Here is a 23,182-nt window from a genome sequence, read left to right as displayed (position 1 = left end):
CCAGGAGATGGAGGTAGAATTAAATTATGGATGGATGCCTGGCTTTCAAGTGTTCTTAGCAGAACTGTATCCAAGGCTCTTTTCTCTTGCAAGTTGCAACAAACAAGGACTCAAGCATACAACACTTTATCCATCAAGAAAATCTCCCATAGTGTGGGCCATTGACTACGGAAGAAATGTGTTGTCTTGGGAAGAGGAATTGCACCCGGAATATTGATTATGCGACTCGAGCACTCAACAATCACCAGAAGTATTTCAAAGGATACAATAATTTGGACTCCACAACCTACTGGCATCATCACTGTAAGTTCTCTTTATTGTAGTTTTTGACTCTTTGCATTGGTAGACAGTGACGAATTTAGGAATTTAATAGGGGAGATATTTGTTAATTATAATCTTAAAATTTTTCTTTCTCAATCAATAACAATAACATAATAATAATTTTTTGAGCTAATACTAAACATTAAAAATTAATAGTCATTATAAAAAGTTTTTAATTTTAAACTTTTACAATTGACTCCGATGAGTTTTCATCTTTTGAAATATTTCCATGATAGTATCATTATCAATACCATCAAAAATATCTCTCAATGCAGACAACCAAGCTATCATTCATCCATTCATCACCCATTCGGTTCCGCAACTGATTCTTCACAATATTCATAGCTGGAAATACCCTCTTAACAGTAGCAATTGTAACAGGTAAGATTAATGCTAAGTCAAGAGCAAATACACTAATGGATATACTTTGTCTCTTCCAGTCTTCACCATTTTCTTAGCAAGATTGACAATTCCATTCAACCTTGAAAGCTCGCTACTGGACAGTGTAGCTTGCTTTTCGTATTCCTTTTGGATACGACTAGCCCTATAGTTCAGACTCTTGTAGTTCTGAATCTGATTTCACAAGTGCAATGTGAAATAGGAAAAAAACACAAATGAGTCCAAATCTGATAAATCTTTCAGAAAATCGATATTTGAATCAAATGCTAAAAATTGACTGCTTTGCCAGGTTTCGGAGTTGCCACCTAAATATTTTTGAAAAATTTAGGAAACCCGTGACTTGTGCCAAAGGTCATTAGTCCGTCATCACCAAAGTGTATCGACTAGAAAACTTAGGTATGAGAGGGGAAGGTCATTAATTGAACACTCCACTCACCCGATCGAAGATCGGCCTCTACTAATTATGATGTGAATCTTGTTTGCATTATATGTTCTTGTTTTGATTATTAAGTCAACCTTACTATGTGATGCACACAAGTATAGACTAATTTGTAAAGGTTGGAACATTTTGATTTTATTGTTGTTGAAAATTATTTTAAATACGCGCCACTTGAAAATGTGAGTTTGTATGTACATTTAGTCAATTTATCCCAATTTTACAATTAGCCTTCATCCACCAGCATTCAGACAATTATATCATATAAGCATTTAGCCTCACGAGAAACATGCTTGATATGGTAACATAAACATACGATGCAAGGTGCTAAAACAAGAAATGCTCACTTAGTACTCTGAGGCAAGTCAAACAAAGAAAAATAATTAGAAAACATGTATGCTCCTAAATAATGCGATATGACTAATGCGACGCAATACAATCATGCAATAAAATAGGCTCGGCTACTAGCATGGTATATGAATTAGTTCAAGGCATGCGATAAATCACGTATTCAAGCAATGAATTTGAAATTGACATCGGTTAGTATGATGAGCCGAACCCTAATGCATGTGAGACAAGTGTGCAAATCATGGAGAATGCTAAAGAAACATGATGCTCTACGCTACCATTATAAGCGGGTAAATAAAAGGAAGAAGGAAATGAGGTTGGAAGACATACACCATTACTACATATTTGCCCTCGTGCAAAAAGGTCCAAATCAATGTCCGAATTACAAATTCAAATAAATGAATTACACTTAACTAACTACTTATTACATATTCGAATCAATTCTAAGTTAACTAGTTATCTAATTTTATTACAACAAGGGCATTGCAACAATAATAACTACAACAATAATATACTAATGATATTTACAATGACAATAATTACAATAATGATAATAATAATAATACAACAACGATAATTACAATCCAAGCGACCATGAGGCGCGATGATCGCATGTACAGTGTCCAGAAGCTGTTCTGTCTGCTCAAATTGCTTTGCCTTACCCTCAGCCAATGCCCTCTGTTTCTGCCAAAAGGTCACTGTTTACCACACATTGGGGGTCCGTTGGCCCCAATTAAGATCTGGTTAGATCCAAACATAGCCGACCATACCCTAATTTCATGCCAAAAAGGTTTTTATGCTCTGAGGTTAGGACAGTGTAGACAGAGCCTGTCTGGGCCCTGTTTGTCCCTTCTACTCCCCTTTACCATGAAACTCAAGAGAAGAGTGAATTCGAGCCCAAAACCGTCAATAGGCACAAGTTGATAACTTGACGATTTCGAACGCGATTAGACAAGAATTTAATAAATACAATGAAAACGACCACCCCTCCCTCCTATCATGAATTTAGCTCCAAGAGGGAGGTAGACTCACCTTAAGACTCATCAAAATATCATGAATTGATAAGCGACGATCTTTGAAGCGATGGACTCGGCATAACGTCCGGCCGAATCCAACCAATCTAATTCATTTTCTTTATGTCGGTTTCATTGATTTTAAGCCAATTTTATTAGTCCTTTCCTTTCTTTAATCAATTTGTCCAGAGTGATGGTTAAGTCCACTAAATGAGAAAAAATGTCAAATGAGAATTGATTCACAACATGAAAGGGAGACTACGCCTTGACGATGAACCTCCGTATAGATTAAGCCATTGAGCATAGGTCTCTTTCTCATGCCTTGAATAACATAAAAGACTAAAGGAGGGATGGAGTAGAAGTGATCATGCGAACTTGATTATTAGGATGAGACTCTTGATGTGAAAACTACGTAAAGAAAAGCCATCAACTCAAATGACTCGGTGTCAAAGGCTTAAACAACCGAAGCCATGAGGACTTACAACACAACAAGTATAGTATTCAAATCATAAATTAAGTAAATTAATTAAGACAACCCTAAACAACCTCTAATATGTGAAAAACAGTCGCTAAACTACTTCAAAAAGGGGAAGAAAGTGAACACAAATATGACAGGACAAGCTAGACAAGCAAGCTTGCACTACAAACATGATATTCAAAACATAAACTAATTAAATGAGTCAAATAGCCCCTAGAACCAAAAAATACAATGAAAAAACTACCCCAAAAACAAGCTAAAAATTGTTTGAAAATCTAGAAAAAGTAAGCAAAGATTAAAGAGAACAACGTTAGTAAGAAAGCCTAAGGAAGGGTGGCTAACCCCTCCACCTTTTAGAACTTCAAATCACATGTTTTAGCTTCTGAAAATAGTCCAAAAACAGTCCAAAAACAATAGCTGAAACCATGTTAAAAAAACACAAAAGATAGGGAAAAACAAAGAGATACAAAGCTAGTAAGCAAGACTAAGGAGGGATGGCTAACCCCCCATTTTTGGAACTTTTAAATCACATTTTTCAGCCTTTCTAACTCTAAAAATCAACATATAAAGACAAGAAAAATAGAGGAAAAGATTAGAAGAAGATGCAAAATTATACCTTTTGAAAAGAGAGGTAAGCTCTTAATTAACAAACTTGATTCCAACACCCTCAAGTTTATGACATATGGTGTGAAACTTCAACAAAAAGCTTCAAGAACAAGTTCTAATGGTGTATGTATTGTGTATGTATAGCTAAAGATATTTTGAAGATTAAAGGAGTAAGGAAGATGGTTTTAGCTCTTCAAAGTTTTTGGGAAAATCTTCTAACATTTAATTCTGAGTGCATGGGGTCTATTTATAGAATTTGAGCCAATTTGGTCAAAAATATCATCAAACAAAGCCAACTGTTCAATTCCCGCCAGTTGTCTGTTTGACGCTATTGAGAGCCGGTTGACCCCCAGAACACACGGCCAGCTCTAAAAGGCACAAATTCACATTTTTTCATTGAAAGCCGGCCGGCTCTAAATGAGCCACGGCAAGCTCTAAATGGACCTGGCTGGCTCCAAAAATCTACATTTCTGACCTGACTTCAAATGGCTAGATCTCCCTCATCTAGACTTGGTTTTAGGTGATTCTGGAGTCTAAATTGAAGCCCTGAAAGTCTAATTTCCAATGGTGGTAGCCTCATATCTAAATTCTAAGTGTGTAAAGAGATATGCCTAATTTAGCGAAGGTTACTCATTTCTATCTTAACGGTTTGATGCCGAACCTTTTCCTAAACTAGTTTTCTTCCCCTCCCCCCCCCCCTCCTATTTCCTTCAACCCCAAACCTATAAATAAGATGTTTTTAAAGATTTTTCAAAGAGTTCACCTCCCTTCCATGTATTTCCACTTTGTCCTTACTCGGTTTACTGAAAAGTGTAATATTTTAAACGAAATGTAAGCCTTGAAACATCATTGAAACATTTGGAAAAAAATATTTCGAAAAAAAGGGTTTTGAGGTCTAAAAAAAGTTTGGCCAAAATGGGGTGTAAGGTTTGGGATTAGAGCTTGAATCCAAATTTCTTCACTGAGAATTCAAAAGATTGCATAGTGTAACTTTCATCATCGGGTGTTTGGAATAAAGTGCCCAAATCTTAAGGACGGTCAAAAATGAGGTGTCTACAGATAGCATATCGCTAATATATATATATATATATATCAAGTTGATCATTAAGTACCATGAGCTCCACTGCAGAAAATTCTTTGGGATAAAATTCGGTAAGATGAATTAACTTTTTCTTATCAAAACTAGAGAAAAAGTTAAATGGATTCAAACATGCAAGATAAAGTAACAACTTAGTGTTCAACTCAGTGAAACAAGCATTTAGTGAGGAATGATCTCCTAGGGAAAGATAATGATCCTAAATGCTGAATGCAAAAGACAAAGTACAATGTAATGGATACAATGGATGAAGTGCATAAGGGGCGTAATCCGAACTATGTCTTATCTAGAAAAGGCATGTATACAAAACAAACCATGTCTAACACAGAAAAGGTGCCGGCACCTCAATGCTGGCCTCAGCGCAGTATGGGTACTTACACATGACAGAACCATGTTTCAACGAGGGAAAGGTATGAGCACACGTCGAACTAAGCTTAACATGGAAAGGAGACAAGCAATTAAATAGTATGATGTAAAAGGTGTAATGGATAGCATAGTAGATACATGTGATAGGTGCTATATGCAATGCGATAGAAGTACTAGATAATAGATGCGATGTAGCAGCTAGGAAGTGGTGCCTTAGAAAGCACCTTACAGGGGTAATCGGAGATGACTCACCTTATGCTGCTAGGGATTTTCCTCTTCTTCTTGGCTTCCAGACTTCTTCCTTCAACTTGTGCTTCCAAACCATTGGTACTACTTTATTCCCTAGCCATATTCGCGACTTTCCCTATTCTTCAACAGGGTGACACACTAGGTTGGTTTAGTATCCAGAATTAAGGCGCATACAAGCTACCTCAACCTATAGGACTGCCATACAGATTTCAAGTCGATGATACACCTCTGGGTATCAAACCAGACTTTAATATCAGAAATACCAAACCTTTGCGTTCTTAACATCGCTATTCGAACTCTAGTTTTCACCGTCTCAGTTGGCCTCCTAGGAACTCACTACAAATACAATCAGGTGGCTATACCAGACCAATGGAAGCCGTTTGGGCATGACAAACACCAAAGAAATTGCACCTTTAGAGGATTTAAGGTCTCCTTGACCCATGTGAGTGCACAAGACAGTGCGATGCGAGTGCACGAGATAGTGCTATGCAAGGTGCACAAAACCGTACAAACTCAAGGTGCAGAAAACAATGCGATACAAGATGAATGCACAAAGTAGTATGATGTAAGGGAGAAATGTATGAATGCACAAAACAGTGCCAACTCAAGGTGCACAAAACAGTGCTAACTCAAGGTGCACAAAACAGTGCGATACAAAGTGCACAGGACAATGCAAACTCAAGGTGGATGCACAGAATAGTGCGATGCAAGTTGTACAAAACAGTGCTATATAGGGTGAATGCAGAAAACAGTGAAATGTAAGGTGCACAAAATAGTACGATACAAGGTGGATGCACAAAATAGTGTGATGCAAGGTGCATAAAACTCAAGGTGCACAAAACAGTGCAATACAAAGTGCACAAAACAGTGCGATACAGGGTGCACAAAATAATGTGAACTCAAGGTGCACAAAATAGTGCGATGCAAGGTGCACAAAACAATGCGAACTCAAGGTGCACAAAATAGTGCGATACAAGTGAATGCACAAAACGGTGCGATGCAAGGTGAATATACAAAACAGTGCAATGTAAGGTGAATGCACAAAACAGTGTGATACAAGGTGCACAAAACAGTGCAAACTAAAATATGCATGGTATGTAGAGGGAAATGAGCAGTACTTAGAGTAATGCATCATGTACCTTATGAAATGAGTGTAGGGCAACTTGCCACAACTCATTGAAATGTAACACGAAGGGGACGCAACTTGACAAAACTCTGTTTAAGTACAGAACAAAGTCAAGAGCAAGAGTAACCAATCACGCAGTCCCACTCAACTAGAGTGTATGAGCATGCATGCACAATCCAAAACACATGTATTAATCAGAGGGAAGAAAGCAATCCCAAGAGAGCTTTGAAATGGTCAGAGATAAATTTCGAAAGCTGAATCATATCAGAATCATCATGGGGGTAAACTACCCTAATCTAGGGGAAAGTGCGCAACAAGTGGCTTTAAACGGATTGAGAGAAAGGTTGGGTTTGTGCACCTTGTTCAATTGATGACCAGATCAAATGCACTGAAAATGGCCCCTAATGTCCAATCATTGGCCACTAGTTGGGTTTATACCCCTTGTTCGATGGGTGGCTCGATCAGATGTACTGAAAACTGCCCCTAGTGTCTAGTCACTTGTCACCTTTTTTAAGATTATGCAGACACGTGTAATGGGGATCATCAGATCCTGGAATGGTGTCAACCAATCAGACTCATGTTTCTCTTCTATCCCAGTATGTTGAGAACTTACTCCAGTCCCCTTCCTCCAAAGCAGTGACGGATTCCTCATATACACTTTCCAATGATCAAATACGATACCTCTTGTATGGGCACTCTCAGTTTGTTTATGAATTCCACACATGGACTTGTTTTTGAGTTTGGAGTGAACACTCATGTATGGAATTTTGGCAATGCCACTCTGTTGAACCTTGAGCGACAGACATGCTAAGGTGACTCAATGAAGAGCTCTTTTGAGCGACAGACACGCTATGATGACTCAATGAAGAGCACAGACTGAGACAAATACTGGACATGACACAACAGTTTTCACAACTGACCTAAAAGTAGAAAAAGACTCAAGGTGACTAATCATTCATAGTGCCCCTAGTATTACTTATGTTCCCTATAGAACTCAATTTCGCAAAACCCAAGTTTTGATTCATCTTTTTGCTCAAGTTAGAGATTCTACTAATAAGTTCAAGTATTGAAAATTGCTCCACTTATTGATTCATGCTAGTTCTTTCTTACCCAACGCAAGTATGTGATATGCACAGTAGTCGGTGTTGCACATGGATTGATGTAAAGCTGACAACGTAAATTGGACAAGGTGATTGAGTCGAGATCGCTGAGATGGATATGGTTGAAACCGAACTTCAGGATGATGTTGCCCATGTATCCCAAGAATGGGAATCAAGTCAACGTAGTTCATGGGTGAGGTTCACTCGGGTGTTGAAACTCTCCTTTTGTGCTCTAACATTTGCCTAAGCTGCCCTTTCGGGTTTTTAACCTTGTGAGCTCTATTTGTTTGATTTCTCTTTTTTCATGCTCTAACTTTTGCTTAGGTCGCCCTTTCGGGTTTTTGGCCTAGCAAGCCTCCCAAGGATAACGTTATAACATTTGTAGTGAATTTGATCAACAGTCATCCTGTCACGCCCTCAGAATTAACCCATTATATATATATCATTGACATGCATTATTTAAAGAAAACACTTTAATAATTCATTATAATATCCATCAGAGTCTTACTAAACAAAGCATTACATGCAACATCAAGTAAATGCCCTACCGGCTTACATCTTTCCAAGCCAACACTTGGACACAAAAGTATGAGTTCTAACTCAAATATAAATAAAGCCCTAGGCTTGAGTGTTTACATGTACTAACAATGAAAAACAAATAACTAAAAATAGTCTTCAAAATCCAAGTCCTTCCAAGCTAAGTCCTTGGAGGTAGCTTATCCCCTGAACCTGAAAATGATGTTCCCATAAAGGGTGAGCCACAGCCCAGTAGAAATATACTAAACCAAATATAAGCAATGAATGAAGCAATAACATTCAATAGATGGTTAACCAAGATAATCAATTACTTCGTTTTACAGTCTCATAACACTATTGTCTAAGACACGTTTTACTTTCCAACTTTATCAATATGGCTCAGAACCTGGCCAAACTTACACCAGTGAATTATATATATAATATTCACATTCTTCCAATGTCAACAAACAAATGAGACTCAAGCTCAAATCAAAACACTTCATACTTCCAGATTGATACACATTTTAGTGTTGTACCAATAAAAACACTTCTATATAGATAAGCACACATAAAAGTGATGCTAATGGAGTCCATCCCCTATCTCCTCCCAAACAAAATCCGGTTTAGAGGTCCATCCCCTATCTTCCCCTAAACCGTGGAGTACATCCCCTATCTCCTCCCACACAAAACAATGTATGTAAACACATAACATAAAACACACAATCAATACCATAATGTCAGTATTAATTCAGCAGTCAAAATGAATGACTCAACCAATGTGATTAGTTCCAGTTATCCCTAATCCACATGCAGTGTCTACAACAAGCACGACTATTCTCCACCGATAGCCCAAAACAGTTATTTCTAAACTGAAAATAACTATGTCAACAATTCAATAGACAAATGATTCAAATTATCCAACTACGCCATTTAATCAATGAATTTCCCAATTCCATGAATTTAACCATCTTTTCCCAATTCCACGAATTAATTATACAAATTAATTTAATAATACAACTAGGGTTTTTCCCAAAATTTACCAAAGTATCCCCAACATATCAAAATACCAAAACTTAGAACAAAACCTATAAGATGGAGTAGGAAATCCCTACCTCGAAAAAAATAACCCAAATGGTGAAGACAGAGATGAGTGCCCAAATACCAATGTGCTCCAAATCGCCAAATGTTCAGATTAAATGAAAGCCCTCGACTCCCTCTATCTTTTTAATAAAGCAACTAGGGTAGAAACACACTCTAAATAGATCAAACCTAAGAAAGAAGGTGAGTAGGGAGAGAGAGAAGTCGGACCTAGGGTTTGGAATCAAAAAGAAGATGAAAAAGACTGATCAAAACCCGATGCTACGTATATAAACTGGACAGGCTCGCTCGAGCGAAGACTTGGTCGCTCGAGTGACCAGACACAGAAAAACTACGCTCGAGCCAAGGAAGCCTTGCTCGAGCCAACAACCAAAAGCTCGCTCGAGCGAAAGAAAACTCGATCGAGCGAAGAACTCAAACCCTCAGGTCTGTAATCAGACACACGCTCGAGCGAAGGAATTGTCGCTCGAGCGAAGAACGAACTAACTCGCTCGAGCGAAGAAAAGCTCGCTCGAGCCAAGAATGCAAAGCTACAGGTCCAAACCAGACGCAAACTCTCACTCGAGCTACCAAACCCCGGCTCGAGCGAAGAACCAAAAACAACAGCTCGCTCGAGCAACAAACTCCTCGCTCGAGCGAAGATCCAAAATTCTGGACAGCAACACTTGGTTTCTAAACCCAACCAACCTGAAACAAACCTACCCAACACATCCTATAATTCCAAATGAAAAAATAAGGGACAACAACAACAATTATACAATGACAGAATCTACGGAACCTAAGTCCGGATACAACAATCAAATGAGAAAAGACCGGGGTCACTATAACCTCCCCCCCTTCAAAGAATTTCGTCCCCGAAATTAAGCATAAGTTTTTGAAAACAGATTCCCCTTTTTTTTTATATGACAATTCATTAGTAAACATCTTGACCCAAAACTGGTCATTTCATCTCCTTATCAAGAGGCATCTCACATTATATATATAAAACAACATATATCTCAACCTGTATCATTATTATGCATTATTTCTTTCAATGTTAACAATTCCCATATCATATTCAATCGCATGATATATACAACCCATTCAACAATGTACTCAACAGATGCAATGTTACACTAAACTTCTATAATGAAGCAAGTTTCAAGATACACCCATTTACCAAAACATGCTCAATGTTTTACAACTTAAGACATATGTAAGGCTCTTAAGTTCAACAATATTACAAAATCTAAATACAAGATTACAAATCGACAAACATGTCCGGGTATTTTTCGCGAACTTCCAACTCACGTTCCCAAGTGGCTTCTTCCACTCCGTGATGTTTCCACAAAACTTTCACCAAAGGGATGGTTTTGCCTCGCAAAACTTGATCCCGCCTATCCAATACCCGAACCGGTCTCTCCTCATACGAGACATCCTCATCAACCACTAAATCGGTCCAATCCAACACATGTGATGGATCCGGCTCATATTTCCGAAGCATACTCACATGAAACACGTCATGTACTCCGGACAGTTGTGGCGGTAAAGCTAAGCGATAAGCAGCCTCGCCAATCCTCTCAAGGATCTTAAACGGACCAATGAACCGAGGAGACAACTTCCCACTCTTCCCAAACCTCATTAATCCCCGCCTAGGTGATATCTTCAGAAAGACATGATCACCCACGTCAAACACCAAAGGTCTCCTCCTACGGTCTGCATAAGATTTCTGACGACTCTGTGCTGTAACAAGCCTCTTACGGGTAAGCTCAATTTTCTCCGTCGTTTCCCTCACCAACTCCAGACCCAACAGAGGTGCATCACCCACCTCGGCCCAACAAACAGGGGATCTACACGGTCGGCCATACAAGGCCTCAAATGGTGCCATACCGATACTAGACTGGAAACTGTTGTTGTAGGCAAACTCCACCAACGGCAAGTTGTAGACACCCCATTTTTGACCGTCCTCAAGACTCGGACGTCACCGCTTGAACACTCGGTGATTATCCTTGTTTGTGTTTGTTTGGAGTTCCCGGAGGTTTTGGCTCTCGCGCCCTACCTCAGAATCTCCGAACTTGACCGTTCAGTGTCCGGTTTTGCACCGAACACTTGTGTTTTGCCTTGGAAGGGCAGGGTAGGGCTTGTAGACCATCCCCACCCATCACCGGCAGTGGCTAGAGGCCACCGGCTGGTTTTTGCTGCCACCGGCAAAATAGTTTGCCGGTCGGCACTATTTGTTGCCGGTCAGCACTTTTTTGTGCCGGTCGGCACTTTGTTTGGCCAAGATGGCATTTTTTGCCGGCCGATTGCTGTTCATCTGCTTTTGCAGATATTTTAGGACAGCTGTATAACTTTTTCTCCCCTCCATACACGTGTATGGAGGGATCTCCCTCTTGCAAAGCTTGTTGAATAAGCTTTACAAGAGGCTTATAGAGAGGGCTCTCTCTAAGGCTTAAAAAAAGGAGGCTTAGACATTTTTGAGAGAAAAAAAGACAGAGGAGAGCTCTGGTTTTTTAGGGTTAGGGTTAGACATACACAATCTATCTCTCTTTCCCTCCCATTTTGCACACTAGGTGTTTTGTGCCTTACTATTGCACACAAACACCTAGTGTTTCACCTTCCTCTTGGAGCTGAGGTTCTAAGGAGTGTGTTTTGAAGTTTTGGTGTTGGTTTGGAGCTCAAGGAGGCCATTGGAGCATCCTTGTTGAAGAGGACTACAAGGGTAAGAAACTTACACCTTTGTTCCCCATTCTTGCATCAATTTTATACCTATCTTAGAGCTGTTTTTGTGATTATTGTATAACATAAAAAAGTTCTATTTTTAAGCCCTCTTTATTGTTTATTAAGAGTGTTTTGTTGTTTGAGGGTTGTTGACCACCCTTAGGCCTCAAAAGGCCTCATTTTGAGCCATTTTGTGCTAGCTCCGGGATTTTGGTGTTGAGGTCTCTTCACCACTGAAATCTTGAGGGATTTCAGTGGTGAAGATGATGCTTTGAAGTCCTAAGAAGGAGAGGGCCACCCCCTCTCCTTGTTGTCCTTGAAAAGGACATATTTTGGCCTCTTAAGGAAGCCTATGCTTGAGTGTGTGTTGAGCATATTTGGTTTGTTTTTCATGCTTATATATCCATGATATAACATGATTTCAAGTTGGTTTTGGAACTCCATGCATGTTTAGCATAGTTGCCATGTAATGCCCTATTTGTGCCTTAACATGTTCTAGATTGTTAGCCTTTGTTGGAGCATGTTTTAGGCTTGCATTTGTGAAGATTATGTGCTTATTTTGCCATGTTTTAGCTCTGTCCATAATCGTTTGGGTTGATCATTGCATGCATTATAGAGCTCCTTTGTATTTGGGCTTGTTGGCCTTGAGTATGTGCATGTGTAGCATGCCATCTTTGCATTGTTTTGGTGATTTGGAATCATCCTGCATGCTATTTCAGTCCCATTTCCATGCTCGTTTGATTGCCTCGCATGCCTCTTTAATGCTTTGAAAGCATGTGTTGCAATGCTCCATGTTTTGGCCATGGTGTATGCCTTTGTATTTGGGCCACTTAGATGCCATCTAAGGAGTCCTTTGGCCTTGTTTTAACATGCTAAAAATCTGTTTTTAGTTGTATAATGCATGCCATGTTTGGTCATGTTTAGTGTAGTTCAATGCCTCGTTGATTCGCTTTGAACACTTGGGCTATTCGTTGCATGTTTTGGCTTGATTTTGTTGCTTGGTTTGGCACCATCCTAACATGATTTCAATGCTTATGTTGCATGCTAATTGCTTTTGTTTACCCCTTTCAAGTGTGCTTGAATGTTGTTTGATTCATGCTTAAGTGTTGGTCCTTATGTGCATGTGTGTGTGCATGCCATTTAGCTCTCACTCTTTAGCACTTATGGCTACTGTTTTAGGCCTTTTTAGAGTTGCCTAATTCATGTATAAGTCCATCTTGCCATCCATTTGCATTGCCATATGTATGCTTGCATGATTGCATAAGTGCCTTGCCATGTCATGTTGCATTCCTAGCTTGTATGCCTAGGTTGCATTGCATTTTGCATGCATGCCTTGTTCCTTGAATTAGTGATAGGAATAGGGCCTAATTTGTTTGATTGGTTTGCATGCATTTGAAATCAAAGTTGCATACTTGGTTCTTTGGGCCATCATGCATGGAAATGCGTGATTGGTGGTCCGAGAACCGAGGCACATGTCCCTTTGAGTCATTACAATGATAAGAGACATGGTTGGTGCATACATGCCTTGAATTGTGCTGCCATGCCTTGTTTTGCCCTCTGTTGCTGTGAGTTGCAGGTTCTGCAGGAATACTCTGCCGACCGGCAGTGTAATGTGCCGACCGGCACAATTTTCTCTGCCGACAGACCCTATTTTGTGCCGATGGCCATACTACACTGCCGGTGGCAATTTCACCCAGCCGGTGGCACTCCCCAGTGTCCAGGGATGCAACCCTGAGGTTTTGACAGCCTCCAGAGGAGCAGAGGAAAGAAAACAGAGGCAGCTTGCGCATGGCGGCGCATTTCCCGAGGCGTTTACTGCTTTTCTTAGTCTATTTTAATTTGTTAATTAAATTAGGCAATTTGTAATATTTAATTAGCTTGCGTAGTTAATTAATTTGTAATATTTATTCGGTCCCTCCGAGTGAGGGTAAATCTGTAATAAGTGTGTGTGGGTGGTGTGTATGTCTTCCAACCTCACTTCTTTCTTCCCTTTTATTTACCTGCTTATGATGGTAGATTAGGGCACATTTATTTTAGCATACCTTATGCTATGCATGCGTGCATTCATGCATTTGTTGACATGCACCGGGCTCGGTACATCATACAAACTACATTGTACGTTTCAATTCCAAGTTGAGTACTTGTTAGTTGCAGCATTTCACATGCCATCTTTAGGATAGCCGAGCCTATCTAAATTGCATCCTGTATGTGTTGCATTAGGCAATTTAACATGAACTAGGACACGCACATTTTTGCTAACTAGTTTACTGTTTTGGCACGGAGTACTAGGTAAGCTTTTATGCTTTAGCATATCGCATGCGTGTGAATGTTGCCATGACAGTATGCTTGCCATGCGGCTAAGTGCTTACATGAGATAAACTGCTTGAATGCCTGTGGGTGGAGGTCAAATTGCTTAAATTGGGATAATACGTTAAAACTGCGATTTTTAAGCCCACTAGATAGTGGCAAAACCATCTTTCCAAAAGCCCACTTGAAGGTGGCAAAACCTGCATTTTAGCCTACTTACGAGTAGCAAACCATTTTCAAAACGAACGCGAAATGTTTTGTTCCAATTTGGGCGATTTGGTCTATACTTGTTTGCTGCGCGCATAACATAGTAATTCTAGGCTAACAATTGGTTTAAGAACACATAAAGTTTTCAAAAACGGATATCACGGTTAGTAGAGGCCGGTCTTCGGACCGGGCGAAAGGGGGTGCTCATAGCTGACCTTCCCCGATCGTACCCAAGCTCCCGAGCCGAGACAACTCCGGTGATGACGGACATGTGGCCTTCGGCACCGAGTCAGGGTTTCCTAAATTTCCCCATTTTAAAATATTTAGGTGGCGACTCTGTATCTGGCAAAGCAGTCCATGTTTGGCACTACTTTTTCAAAAATCTATTTCTCAAAACGATTTGCCAGATTTGGACTCTTTGGTTCAGATTAAGAACCGTGACACAAATTGAGTCCGAACTGTAGCATGAGGTCTCACGCGGGCGCTGTTACACAAGTGCCTCTTCCACGACCCACTAAAGTCTAAAACACAACCGCGAAGCATATCCTCAAGGATCTGAATAGTACGCTCGGACTGCCCGTCAGTCTGAGGATGATAAGCCGTGCTAAAGGTCAACTTAGTGCCTAAGGCACTCTGCAAACTCTGCCACAACCTGGCAGTAAAACGAGGATCTCTATCTGAGACGATCGTCACTGGAACCCCGTGTAACCTTACTATGTCCCGAATATACAAGTCGGCAAGATGATCTACCGAATCTCTCACGCGCATAGGAATGAAGTGCGCCGACTTAGTCAACCGGTCTACAACCACCCAAATAGCATCACTACCCCGCTGAGTCCTCGGAAGACCCACAACGAAGTCCATAGTGACGTGTTCCCACTTCCACTCGGCAATAGGCAAGGGTTGCAACAAACCCGCCGGCCTCTGATGTTCGGCCTTCACTTGCTGACAAGTAAGGCACTTAGATACGAAAGCTGCCACATCTCTCTTCATACCCCGCCACCAGAACTGGCGACCCAAATCCCGATACATCTTAGTGCCTCCCGGATGCACCGCAAGGCGTGAATGATGGAACTCTCGGAGTACCTCCTCTCGGCAAGACTCCGGCACAAACAGACGGTCTCGGTATCTCACACTGAGGTCGGGATACACCGTCAAACCTTTCTCAACCTTTCCACTGGAAATCTTCTCACGGAGGGATTCTACCTCAAGGTCACCCCCCTGAGCCTCTAACACTCGAGTCACAAGTGTTGGCTGTGCAACAACAGAAAACAAGGCCGCAGCCTCAACAGATTCGCCCAGAAGGAAATTAAACTCCCCAAGTGCACCAAACATCTCCCATTCTCGGATTGCTATACTAGCTATGTCACCAACAGGTTTCCTGCTAAGGGCATCGGCCACCACATTGGCCTTTCCCGGATGATAATGCAACTCAAAGTCATAATCCTCTATGAACTCCATCCACCTCCTCTGCCTCAAGTTCAAGTCTTTCTGTGTAAACAAATATTTCAGACTCTTATGATCCGAGAATACCTCGAATCTCTCACCATAAAGATAATGCCTCCAAATATTCAAGGCAAATATCACAGCTGCTAACTCTAGGTCATGCGTAGGGTAATTCTGCTCGTGAATTTTCAACTGACGTGAGCCATAGGCAATCACTTTCCCTTCCTGCATCAACACACAACCCAGACCCTCTCATGAGGCGTCACAATAGACTGCATAACCCAACCCTCTCTCTGGAATAATCAAGACTGGAGCGGTGGTCAGTCTAACTTTCAACTCCTGGAACGACTTTTCACAAGTCTCACTCCATACAAATTTGACTCCCTTCCGAGTCAATCTAGTCAAAGGCGAAGCTAATCTGGAGAAATCTTTCACAAACCGACGATAATACCCCGTTAACCCCAGAAAACTGCGGATCTCAAACACACTCTTAGGCTGTGCCCAATCTTGCACTGCCTCAGTCTTGGATGTATCAACAGACACTCCTTCCCCAGAAATTACATGGCCTAAGAACTTGACTTCTTCTAGCCAGAACTCACACTTTCCAAACTTAGCATAAAGCTTATGGGCTCTAAGTAACTCAAGCACCACTCTCAAGTGTTCCTTGTGCTTCTCCTCAGAAGGTGAATAGATAAGGATGTTGTCCACGAATACGACTACAAAACGATCTAAAAATTCCGGAATATCCGGTTCATCAAATCCATAAATACTGCCGGTGCATTGGTGAGCCCAAATGGCATCACCAGAAACTCATAGTGGCCATACCGCGTACGAAATGCCGTCTTTGGAATATCCTCCTCCCTGACTCTTAACTGATGATAACCCGATCTCAAATATGTTTTCGAGAAACAATGGGAACCCTTCAACTGATCGAACAGATCATCTATACGAGGCATAGGGTACTTATTCTTAACCGTAGCCCGATTTAACTTCCGATAATCTATACAAAGTCTCAAAGCACCACCTTTCTTTTTAACAAAGAGAGCCAGTGCTCCCCACGGTGAAACACTAGGACGTATAAAGCCCTTATCTAGCAACTCCTGGAGCTGAATCTTCAACTCAGCTAACTCGGCTGGGGCAAAACGATAAGGTGACATAGAAATCGGCGCCGTGCCGGGCACTAGGTCAATAGAGAACTCAATCTCCCGATGCGGTGGCAAACCAACAAGATCCTCGGGAAAGACGTCCAAGTATTCACAAACCACTCCTGGCAACACAATCTGAGTCTCATCATCCTCACTAATCGAAAGGTTAGCAAGTAGACCACTAAGCTCACTCCGTCCTCGCGGAACATACCCTGGTGGCAACACATTACCAACCCGGTCCCCCAGAAAATGAAAATATTCTCCGCTCACGGTACAACAAGTGACCCTCTGGCGGTAGCAATCAATAACTGCCCGGTATGACGATAACCAGTCCATACCCAAAATAACATCGAAGCCCCTCATAGGCATAACGACAAAGGAAAATGGGATTCTATGGTAATCAACCTCTATATCACAACCCCTAACACCTTGTTTCAAAATCAATTCACCCCCAAGAGGTGACACTACACATATAGGAGATGTTAACTGTGCTAACTCCAACTCCAAAACAGATGCAAATGCAGAAGACACAAAGGAATGGGATGCACCCATATCAATCAAAACATTAGCAACCGAGTTGCAAAACAAGAAGGTACCTCTCACAACTGATGGTGCCGGCACAAGATCCTGCGCGGTAACAGCATACGCGTGCCCAGACGACCTCTGATCAACCTGCTCACCCCTAGGAGCATAAGATTGCTGTACCGACTGGGACGATGAAGCCCCCTGATTGGCCCTCGAGGCCTGACCCGACTGAGCTGGCTGCTGACCCTGAATCTGCCTCAAACCAGATGCACCAGGTGTGCCACCCAACTGCGGACAATAACTCTTCATATGCCCTGGTTGACCACATTGATAACGCGAGAGTGGCTGGCCTCTACCCTGACTCTGGCTCTGAGATCGAGCCGAAGATGATGCTGCTCTCTGCACTCCTCCCATCTGAGGACAAACTGGAGACTTGTGGCCCAGCTGACCACACTTGAAGCAGGTAATGTCTCCCTGACTGCCTTTCCCCGAACTAGCACTCGGCACAGGAAAAGTCGATCTAGAAAAGCTACCCTGAGACTGCTGAGGATTAAAACCCTTCTGTCTCCTACCATCACTCTGACCATCCTGACTCCTCTTGGAGCCCTTCTGTCCTTCCTCCTCCTCCTGCATCATGATTTCCATGTGGGCTGCAGCATCAACCATACGCCCATAATCTCGAATCATAGTTCCCCCAACTCTCAGCTTGAGGCCACGCCTCAACTTCTTCTCAAACTCAATACAACGGCATTCCTCAGACGCCACCAACTCAGGTGCAAACCTGGACAAACTAGTAAATGCAGCCTCAAACTCGGCCACTGAAGAACTCGACTACTTAAGCTGACAAAACTGGTCTCGCAGCTTCTCCCTGACTGCTGGAGATAAGAACTTCTCCTGGAAAGCATTCACAAAAGCCTCCCACGTACCTCTTATACGACCCTTAGTAAAATTCCACCACTGACCCGCATCCCCCTTCAACTGGAAAGATGCCAAGGTCACTTTCAACCCCTCGTCTTCGATGCCAAGCATCTCAAACGTCTTCGTTGTCTGTTCGAGCCATTCATCTGCCTTAAGCGGCTCTTTAGGATCACCCACAAATTCATCCGGATTAGACCGGAAGAATTCCCTCTTCAGAAAGGAAGGTCCTGCGTCTGCAGCAACATCCCGAGCTTGATTCTCCGCTCTGAGAATGCCTACTGACTCCCTGAATGCCCCTGCTATCTCTCGAGCTAAAGCGCCCATAGCCTGCTGGCCTACTGGCTCGGCCACATTGGCCTGGCCAATACCCTCCTGAACTGTCGGAATCTCCTCTGGCACAGGCACCTCCTGCCTACCCGGCCTACCACGCCTACTGCGTCCTCGTCCTCGTCCTGACATCCTAATAAAGGAAACAAATACATTAGCACATTAATAAATGTGCCGAAACTAAACACTCGCGTCCTAAAGCATTGGACAACAACAATTCATTCCACGTAAGCACATAATCACATAAGCACCTACGAATTTCATTCCTGGATAATGATAGTCCCAATGCGTTGCTATAGTTCTGGTTGGAAGCAGCAGTGATCAAGTGCCTTTCCAACAAGACTACTAGAAACTCAAGGGTCCAATCAACATCCTAGAAACTACATTCCATACCCACATAATCACATAAACATGTTATCACATAAGCATATAACTTTACACTAAGTCTCTATCAAACGAGACGAACCCAATGTGATACTAATCACTTCCCACGTACCCAAAGTATTCAAACCCGGTACGCTCTGATACCAAGTTGTCACGCCCTCAGAATTAACCCATTATATATATATATCATTGACATGCATTATTTAAAGAAAACACTTTAATAATTCATTATAATATCCATCAGAGTCTTCCTAAACAAAGCATTACATGCAACATCAAGTAAATGCCCTACCGGCTTACATCTTTCCAAGCCAACACTTGGACACAAAAGTATGAGTTCTAACTCAAATATAAATAAATCCCTAGGCTTGAGTGTTTACATGTACTAACAATGAAAAACAAATAACTAAAAATAGTCTTCAAAATCCAAGTCCTTCCAAGCTAAGTCCTTGGAGGTAGCTTATCCCCTGAACCTGAAAATGATGTTCCCATAAAGGGTGAGCCACAGCCCAGTAGAAATATACTAAACCAAATATAAGCAATGAATGAAGCAATAGCATTCAATAGATGGTTAACCAAGATAATCAATTACTTCATTTTACAGTCTCATAACACTATTGTCTAAGACACGTTTTACTTTCCAACTTTATCAATATGGCTCAGAACCTGGCCAAACTTACACCAGTGAATTATATATATAATATTCACATTCTTCCAATGTCAACAAACAAATGAGACTCAAGCTCAAATCAAAACACTTCATACTTCCAGATTGATACACATTTTAGTGTTGTACCAATAAAAACACTTCTATATAGATAACCACACATAAAAGTGATGCTAATGGAGTCCATCCCCTATCTCCTTCCAAACAAAATCTGGTTTAGAGGTCCATCCCCTATCTTCCCCTAAACCGTGGAGTACATCCCCTATCTCCTCCCACACAAAACAATGTATGTAAACACATAACATATAACACACAATCAATACCATAATGTCTGTATTAATTCAGCAGTCAAAATGAATGACTCAACCAATGTGATTAGTTCCAGTTATCCCTAATCCACATGCAGTGTCTACAACAAGCACGACTATTCTCCACCGATAGCCCAAAACAGTTATTTCTAAACTGAAAATAACTATGTCAACAATTCAATTGACAAATGATTCAAATTATCCAACTACGCCATTTAATCAATGAATTCCCCAATTCCATGAATTTAACCATCTTTTCCCAATTCCACGAATTAATTATACAAATTAATTTAATAATACAACTAGGGTTTTTTCCAAAATTTACCAAAGTATCCCCAACATATCAAAATACCAAAACTTAGAACAAAACCTATAAGATGGAGTAGGAAATCCCTACCTCGAAGAAAACAACCCAAATGGTGAAGACAGAGATGAGTGCCCAAATACCAATGTGCTCCAAATCGCCAAATGTTCAGATTAAATGAAAGCCCTCGACTCCCTCTATCTTTTTAATAAAGCAACTAGGGTAGAAACACACTCTAAATAGATCAAACCTAAGAAAGAAGGTGAGTAGGGAGAGAGAGAAGTCGGACCTAGGGTTTGGAATCAAAAAGAAGATGAAAAAGACTGATCAAAACCCGCTGCTGCGTATATAAACTGGACAGGCTCGCTCGAGCGAAGACTTGGTCGCTCGAGCGACCAGACACAGAAAAGCTACGCTCGAGCCAAGGAAGCCTTGCTCGAGCCAATAACCAAAAGCTCGCTCGAGCGAAAGAAAACTCGATCGAGTGAAGAACTCAAACCCTCAGGTCTGTAATCAGACACACGCTCGAGCGAAGGAACTGTCGGTCGAGCGAAGAACGAACTAACTCGCTCGAGCGAAGAAAAGCTCGCTCGAGCCAAGAATGCAAAGCTACAGGTCCAAACCAGACGCAAACTCTCGCTCGAGCTACCAAACCCCGGCTCGAGCGAAGAACCAAAAACAACAGCTCGCTCGAGCGACAAACTCCTCGCTCGAGCGAAGATCCAAAATTCTGGACAGCAACACTTGGTTTCTAAACCCAACCAACCTGAAACAAACCTGCCCAACACATCCTATAATTCCAAATGAAAAAATAAGGGACAACAACAACAATTATACAATGACAGAATCTACGGAACCTAAGTCCGGATACAACAATCAAATGAGAAAAGACCGGGGTCGCTATACATCCTTGCTCTAACATGGGAACTGGCTTCATCTTACTTTAAGCTTGGTTCTCCATTCCTAATGCATATTCTCTTCCTTTTTTTTGCTCCATTTTCAAAGTTGGTTCTTCTCGCAATATAGTACCTTCTTTGCATTGGCTTCCCCGAATTCAGACAAAAGTTCTCTTTCTCACAGTTGATTGGATTTCATTCCAATGGATACCCTTGGCTTGGCGGTTGACTTTTTCTTTTTCTTTTTCTTTTTCTTTTCTTTTTTCCTTCTTCTTTTCTTCTCTTTTTCTTTTTCCTTTTTCTTTTTCTTCCTTTATTTTATTATTATTATTTTTTTGGTTTCTTTTATCCATTTCATGTTAAAGTAATGAAAACACCAAGGAGAGAAATTTTATGATTTGTGAGGTTTGAAAGCCATCTTGTGCTTGCCAAAATGATCGCCCAAAGGTGAAAAGAATCCCTAGAACAGTGTAGAATACCACGCATAATTCAAAATCTATCTTCGCAAGTTTTGTAGAAGAAACAATTGAAAAAGTAGCTTAAACTTTTGAGATCATGGCAGACTTTGTGCCGATAAGTCAAAATTTCATTCAAACCATTCGAGGGATCCTTCTCAACATTCGAGTTTCTTAACAAAGTCTCATTTAAAAAAAAAAAATTCAAAGCTATTTTATTTTAAAAGGGCCACACATGCATTACTGTAGGCATGACAAAATGATCAAAAACTTTACTTACGCTTTCTTATTTAGAAAAACGAAGACCTGAGGGTACAGGAAAGTGACTCAAGGGAAAAGTCTCAATTGATGCAATAACGCAGGAAAAGACAGAGAAATAAACTCACATCTTAACTATTTATAAGACACAACCCAAAACAAAATTAGCATCCTTTAAGACAAATGGGGTTTTCACTCTCCAAATCCATCGGGGGAATTTCAAAAACAACTTCAAGTAGCCCATGAGAGGGTCTAAACCAGACTTCAATTAAGTAATGCTAATATCCACACCCAATAGGATTAATTTCAAACTTTCAAACTGAGTCTCATAGATGGAGCCTCACAATTACTTCGGTTGTCCCCACACATCTTTTTGACCATACTGACTGGGGTTAAGGTTGGTTGTCGGTAAGCCATGGATGGGATTTATGTTGTGGAGTGGTAATCTATTGCAGTCAAGGAGAAGGGTATTGACAACTTTGGGATTTTCAGGTGGGGTGATGACCTTATTGTGAATCAAGTCTTGAAATTCATGGTGAAGGTGAAGGCGAAAGCAACTGTCAGTATGATGACCGTACTGCTAATGGAATGTGGAATACTAGGTAGGGTCATGTCTAGATGGGAGAGGATTAGGGAGAGGTCGAGGATTGAGCGATTTGAGATGCCTTTTCTCTATCAATACCTTCAAGGCAAGGGTTGGGCTTATATGGAGGTGGGCGAAGGCTCATTTTTGGAAGGGAGGAGCATCAATGTTAGAAATATTAGCAAATAGGTTGGCGGGTATTGGCAGGGTGTTTATGGGCTTGGGATGGGAATTAGGATGGGGGTTTCTAGTAAGATATCTCTTTTCATGGCTTACCCCCTAATTCAAAATGCTTCCAACTTGAGCGACAAAAGTGTCGTCCACACTCTTTGTAACAACTGCAAGCATTTAGTGCTTGTTCAACCCTTTGACCTTCAAAGTCTCAATAGCCCACCAAAGATGTGTATAGGGATCAATACTTGTCCCGACCTTGTTCTTGTAACTTGCTTCAGCTTGACCAAGCGATTGGGTGGCTATATCGAAGCGAGGCCCATTTGTTGTTGACATGTCATCACCCAGACTTGAGATAGCTTTGGGTTGGCCCTTCCCAACTACAGCGTGCCCCAAAATTGGGGAGCTTTTTGATGTGAACCTTTTGGC

The sequence above is a fragment of the Camellia sinensis genome, chromosome 4, assembly GCF_055761805.1.
Source record: "Camellia sinensis isolate YWXY chromosome 4, ASM5576180v1, whole genome shotgun sequence".
NCBI classification, from domain to species: domain Eukaryota; kingdom Viridiplantae; phylum Streptophyta; class Magnoliopsida; order Ericales; family Theaceae; genus Camellia; species Camellia sinensis.
The sequence above is the reverse complement of the archived record's forward strand: the minus strand, read 5'-3'. Positions refer to the sequence as shown.